This window comes from Monodelphis domestica, chromosome 2, assembly GCF_027887165.1.
Source record: "Monodelphis domestica isolate mMonDom1 chromosome 2, mMonDom1.pri, whole genome shotgun sequence".
NCBI lineage: Eukaryota > Metazoa > Chordata > Mammalia > Didelphimorphia > Didelphidae > Monodelphis > Monodelphis domestica.
Window position 1 is genome coordinate 444,331,327 of NC_077228.1, and position 6,350 is coordinate 444,337,676.

The 6,350-nt window shown below is 33.2% G+C and overlaps 1 protein-coding gene across 4 annotated transcripts in view; it reads right to left on the reverse strand.

Annotated features, from left to right (window-relative positions):
* PRKN (parkin RBR E3 ubiquitin protein ligase) overlaps positions 1 to 6,350 on the reverse strand; it is a 1,990,036-nt gene that overhangs the window by 831,987 nt on the left and 1,151,699 nt on the right. The window lies entirely within an intron of this gene.

Genomic DNA, 6,350 nt, shown 5'->3' on the forward strand with positions numbered 1-6,350 from the left:
TTCTAAAAGGAACTTGAGAGGCTAGAACATCGGGGCATATATTTTTAAAAAATAAATATTAAAAATATTAAACTTAAAGTCATATGTGTAGGTTACAAATTTTTTCACTGAGAAAAAATAAAGCTAAAACTAGCTGGTAGAATCAATAGATGTTAAGGAAAATCAAACCCAAAGTGAAACAAAACAAAAAAAATTACATGGTACTCAGGTTAATGTTATCTTAAGCTGTTTTTAATCATGAAAGGCAGTGATGCAGAATGTCATTCCACTGAACAGGTAAGATTGTATAGAAGTTTTAGTTTTTTGTTCCATATTTAGAGAAGGACACTGAGGGATGTAAAGGTTAAAAAAGGTGGTCGCCAAATTGTGATAATTACAATTAAAATTATGAGACTTATTAGTTTTATTACATTATTATTAATAATTACAATATTTTACAATTACAATATAATACAATATTATAATAATTATAATATTAATTATTAGTAGCTTTATTACAACAAAGTAGAGAGTAAAGAGAGGGAAATTTAGGAAAGAGGTAGAGAATTGCCTAGTCTACCACCCTAGAGTCTGTTCCGATGAAATGAAGTTGGCCTCCAAAAAGTTCCAATCTCCAGTCAGAAGAGCATGGGAGTCTCTTTAGCATGAGTTCCCAGAGTAAGTGTCTCCCTTCTGCCCAAGTCACCAACACAGGAATTCAAATCTTAGTTCAAGATTCCTTTCAGTAAGGACCACCAGTACAAGAGAGACTGAGCAGTGACTGGGTCCCTGCTTATATGCAGTTTTCTTTGCCCATGGGCTCTCCACATCACATCTCAGGAACCAATCATAGTTCCTTAATTTGTCTGGCACTGGGGGGGGGGATTAGGGGAGGGTGTCTGTGGGATAAATTTCCTATCTCTGAGGTATGAAATTTCTTTCTTTGAACCTACAATCAATTTTAAAGGGTCTTCAAGTCCCTGAATGATTCAATTAAAAGGGAGGGGAATTCTAAGTCCCTGATTGATTAAGTTAAAACAAAGGGAGTGTTGATTTCCCTTTCATAGGGAAAAGTCTCCAACATAGCAAAGAATCCTAGGCTGAAAGATATAATATAAATCTAAGAAAGAAAAGAGATGTGGGTGTGAGTTTGGGGAGGAGGAAATGATGATAGAAATCATAGAATGAGAATGTGAAAGATTATAACAAAAATAGGTAAGGATGAGACTTATTTCTTGCTTGGCCCTTAGAAGGTAGAATATTTAAAAATAGGTACAAATTACAAAGGTGAATTTAGATGATATTAAAAAAAGTTTTCCCCAAATTATTGCTATGCAAATATGAACAGGTTGTCTTGGGAAATAGTGACTTCTCATTTCAAGCAATATATGAATTGTTATTTGCTGGGTGTGTGTTATAAAGGACTAAGCAAAGTGCCTAGGACATAGCAAATGTTTAATAAACAGTTCATCCATCTAATTCTCTAGCTAGCTATCATCTATAGGTGGTACAATAGATTTAGTACTAGGTCTGATTCCCATCATTATTCAGAATTATACTAGAAATGCTAGCTATAGCAATAAAAGAAGAAATTGAAGGAATTCTAGTAGGCAATGAGAAAATAAAGCTATAACTCTTTGCAGATGATATAATGGGATATTTACAGAAGCCTAGAGAATCAACCAAAAGACTAAGTAAAACAATTAACAACTTTAGCAAAGTTACAGAATATAAAATAAACTCTGAATCATCAGGATTTCTTTAAACTACCAATAAAACTCAAAAGCAAGTGAAAGAAAGAGAAATAAGATTTTAAATAACTGTAGATAACATAAAATATCTGGGAGCCTACCTGCCAAGCCAAACCCAGGAACTATATAATCATAGCTACTAAACGCATTTCACACAAATAAAGTCTGACCTAACAATTGTAAAAACATTAATTTCAGACAGCTCAGTGGATTGAGAGATAAGTTCTGAGACAGGAGGTCCTGGATTCAAGTATGGGCACAGACAATTCTTAGCTATCTGATCCTGGTCAAGTCACTTAACCTCCATTGTCAAACCCTTACCACTTTTCTGCCATGGAACCAGTACAAAGTACTGTTTCGAAGATGGAAAGGTAATGTTTTTTTTTTAAAAAGGAAAATATTAATATCATGTGTAGGTTGAGCAAATATAATAAAAATTATAATTCTACCTAAATTAATTTACCTATTCAGTGCCATTCCAATTAAAATACCTAAAATTATTTCATAAGAGTTATAAAAATGAAATAAAATTCATCTGGAAGAACAAAAGGCAAAGGCTATGAAGAAGATAAAGTACCAGGCATGGTGGCATGAAGATCTGAGCTCAAATATGGATTTAGGTACTTATATAATTTATATGACAGTAGGTGTTTAATAAGTATATGTTGTCTTTCCATTTCTATCCAGGATTGTGGTTTAGATATGGTTTGGGCAAGATGACTTCTTAGCTATCTTAGAATATTAAGATTCTGGGAATTCTGTGAGCAACTGAGAAATGCCATACTTCCAAAATGTCTTATAAGTCAGACTTGCCATTCCCTCTTAAGAGCTAAAATGTATTTTGAAAATCCATTGATTCAAGAGTTCTGTCTGTTGATGCAGAATGCAGACTGTCCATGCCTACTCATCCTGTGTCACTTTCATACATGTTTTTCTAAAAGTTCACCATTATCAAGCTAGTGACTTTTCTCCATATCTGAATCACCTGACCCTCTTGATGGAAGATGGAACCCCTGTATATTCTCTCTCTCTGCCATACGATTCCTTGATAATATCCTGAGTTCTTAATTGTGTTTGTTTATTTTTAATTACTCATTGATTGCTTATTGCAGAGCAAATATACCTTTCATTTATCTGGTTGGCCTCTGAATGGCGTTAATCTTTAGTTCTTTAGGAGCACTGCCAAGGAATAAAACAAACACATGTATCCTTACCAAAAAACAAAACAAAACAAAACAAAACAAAAAACCAAAAAAAAAAAAAACCCAATCTCTATTATTATGGAAGAGATCCGGTGTAGAGTCTAAGTCAAGGAGGGATTCCATGTAGATTTTGAGATCCTTTAGATAAACTTATTTATGGATCATGCACCAAAAAAGTACAGAACTTCATGAAAGAGATCTATATTTATTCAAAAGAACTTGCCCTGTCCATATACAGAAGAAAAATTGAATGACTAAAGAATGTCTGTTGTCCAGATTTCAACATGCATCTGAGTGGACATTCTATCTAAACATATCCAAAAGTTTTTATATTTCAGATAACTAGGACAAATGGATAATGAGTTGGCCCAACAATGAAAAGGAAGAAAACAAACTGAATTACTTTGGAAAACTGAAAAGACATTTAAGTGACCCCAGCCTCCCCATAAGAGCCTATCTTTTAAAATCAAACATTTTATAGACAGACTTGGAACACCACAAAGAACCAAAAATTAACATTTCTGATTCAATTAAACAAATATTAATATTTTCAAGAAACTTGGGTAGCCAGTTGGAGTTCATTAAAGATGAGTAAGGCATTCCAAATGGAAAGTACCTCATAATTTTATAGTGTATACCTATATCTATATTTATGAAATCTTATTGTAATCTAATGGAATGTGAAAAATGACAAAAACCCATATGGAAATAACTGTAGTCTGATGCAGAATCTTAATGGATTCCAAATTAGTTATTAGTTTGACCCTTAAAAACATTTTACATCTTTTATCTCTTAGAAGAGAATAAGTCTAGGGTAATGCCTCCAAGGATCAAACCTGAAAGCAAGGTATATCGTGATTAATTTAACAAATTAGCTTTTACAACAAAAATATAGAGAATATCCTCATTCATTAATTTACTAATTGTTACTCCTTACTTTGGACATTAGCTAATATTTCTTTCACTTTAACATATACACATATGATTAAAAAGGTAAGCTTTTCTAAAAACATTCTTTATACCGTTGACTGGACTGACAATTACTTTTCAAAAAAGGGTAAAGCAGAATTAGTACAACTATTCTGTTGGGACTCAGAAATGCCTTGAAACTCGAGGAAGTTTATTTGCATGCAGTGTGAAACTACAAATACACTGATTTTCAAACTGTTAAAAAAAACATGAGGGATTTAATTCTTCAGTGTAGTCAGTCTCTCACCATTTTTCTAGCATTACATTCAATGCTAGATTTGTTTTTAAAACAAAGTTAACAGACAGGGAGATGAGGCAACCCATTTGGTATTCTAATATAAATAGCAAGAAGTCAGGGAATGTATAAGCTGTGAAACTATCTGGCACAAAAACAAAGGGATATACAATTAAGGCAGAGGATCCCACAAAGGTACCTGCAACCAGCTTCCATCTGCCCCATAACCATATTTCTCTTGCTCTAATTCTGGACTAGCACTGTGCCTTAAAAATGACCAGTGCTTAATAAATATTTTGTTCTCATTTATTCTGGATCTATTTTCAGTGTAGGAAACCTCCAATTAGAAAATTCACAACTCTTGACTTAGTTTAGCAACTCATTTCTAACTTCTAATCTTAGAAACTTGCTTGAGACATCAAGAGGTTAAAGGATTCACTCATGCTGTTTCTGTTATTTGAATTTAATTTGGTGTGAACCAATGTACAGTGTTAAAATACTCAGATTCTATAGTTTTTTAAGAAATGCTTTATGCAATAGTTCTTTCTATGCCCTCCTAGATAAGAACTCAGTGGCAGTATCACTTAGAAATGTAAGCAAAATATAACATTCCACCATTCAAACACAAGATCTGATCTTATCAAGGATGATAGAATTGAAAAATGACTTTGATCTTGCAACCCTAGGAGGACATGTTATCAAATGAGCAGAGGATTTGAGTATGAAGAAGAACATCATTCTTGTTTAAGAGTTTTAAGACCTTATACCAGACGATTTCAGATATCACTTTTAGGACAGTTAAAAGGAATATATATATATATATATATATATATATATATATATATATATGGAAGGGAAGGAATAAATGGAATAGAATAAGTTGATATAAAAAATGTAGGGATGGGAAAGCGGAACACATGGGGAGAAGAGAAAAGGAAAGATAGAAGGAGAGATACTATCTCACGTTAAGCAATCTCACTCAAGGATCAATACAGTGGAAGGGAAGATGGGGTGTGTGGCAGATAATGCTTAAACTTTACTTTCATTGGAATTAACTCAAAATGTGAATAACACCCACACAGCAGCTATAGAAAGCTACTTTACCTATAGGCAAGGAGATGGAAAGGGTAATAAGATATAACATTTTTTACCATCATATTTCTGGAGAGATATAATGTTTAGGTAAGAGATGTCCCCCAATCTAAATGGAGCTTATAGTTTTAACAAAGCATCTGAACACTTTATAGGACAAGGAAGTGAGTTCACTATTGGGTATTGTGAAAAGACCTGACATTTTCATACTTGTGTACTTTCCTGACTTTGGGAGCATCACTTAATCTCTACAAGTCTCAATTTCATTTATCTGTAGAATTAAGGGATTGGACTACATGAATTCCTTTCTGAATCCTTGATAGTACTAAAAATTTCTGATCCCATGGAAGTTGTTGTCTTTGAGAGAGGTGATTTCTCAAAGATCCATAATTATTTTTCATGAGTGTAATGAGTATAAGAGCTGCTTTTATATCTATAGATCTCAGAGGTTTAATAACTTGCCCAAGGTCATACAGCCACTAGTATTAGGTCTTCTTAACTCCAAATAGTGCATTCTATCTATTATACTACATGCTTTTTTTTTCTTTGCAAAATCTATGGTCCTTATAAACTGTTAATAATAATTGCCTGATGAAAAAAACTGAATTAATTTGCCTGAAATAATGTTAATGAGAAAGACTGGTAGAGGAGAAGGGTATTACCTCATAATGACTCCTTCTTCTATCAGCTGCAAGCAAAGTTATGCACTTAAGTGACATTTTTCTATTTATTTCCCATTTCAAGACTTCCTTGATTTGAACAATCTTCCCTGGAATAAAAGTAAATGGGCAAAGTTGGGGCACATTGTACAGTCTGATCTGGGCCCTTCTCCCTGAGGAATGTTCCTGGACAGGAAAAAAAGAAAATGATTCTGAATCAAGTACAGTTAATTTTAGCCCGTACTAAGTATAACTGAAGCTTAGATAATCAAATTATCTTCCCACCTAAGCCTTCAGATGAGCACTCTAACTTCACAAAGGGAGTTAAAATTGCTATCTAACCTTATAAGTCTTCCTGGGGATAAAAAGAAACAAGCCAAATGCTACCACTTTTCATTATACCTTCATAAAATTTAAGGTAGTAAAGTTCAAATAACAGATTTGGTGGGTATCTAGAAGAAAT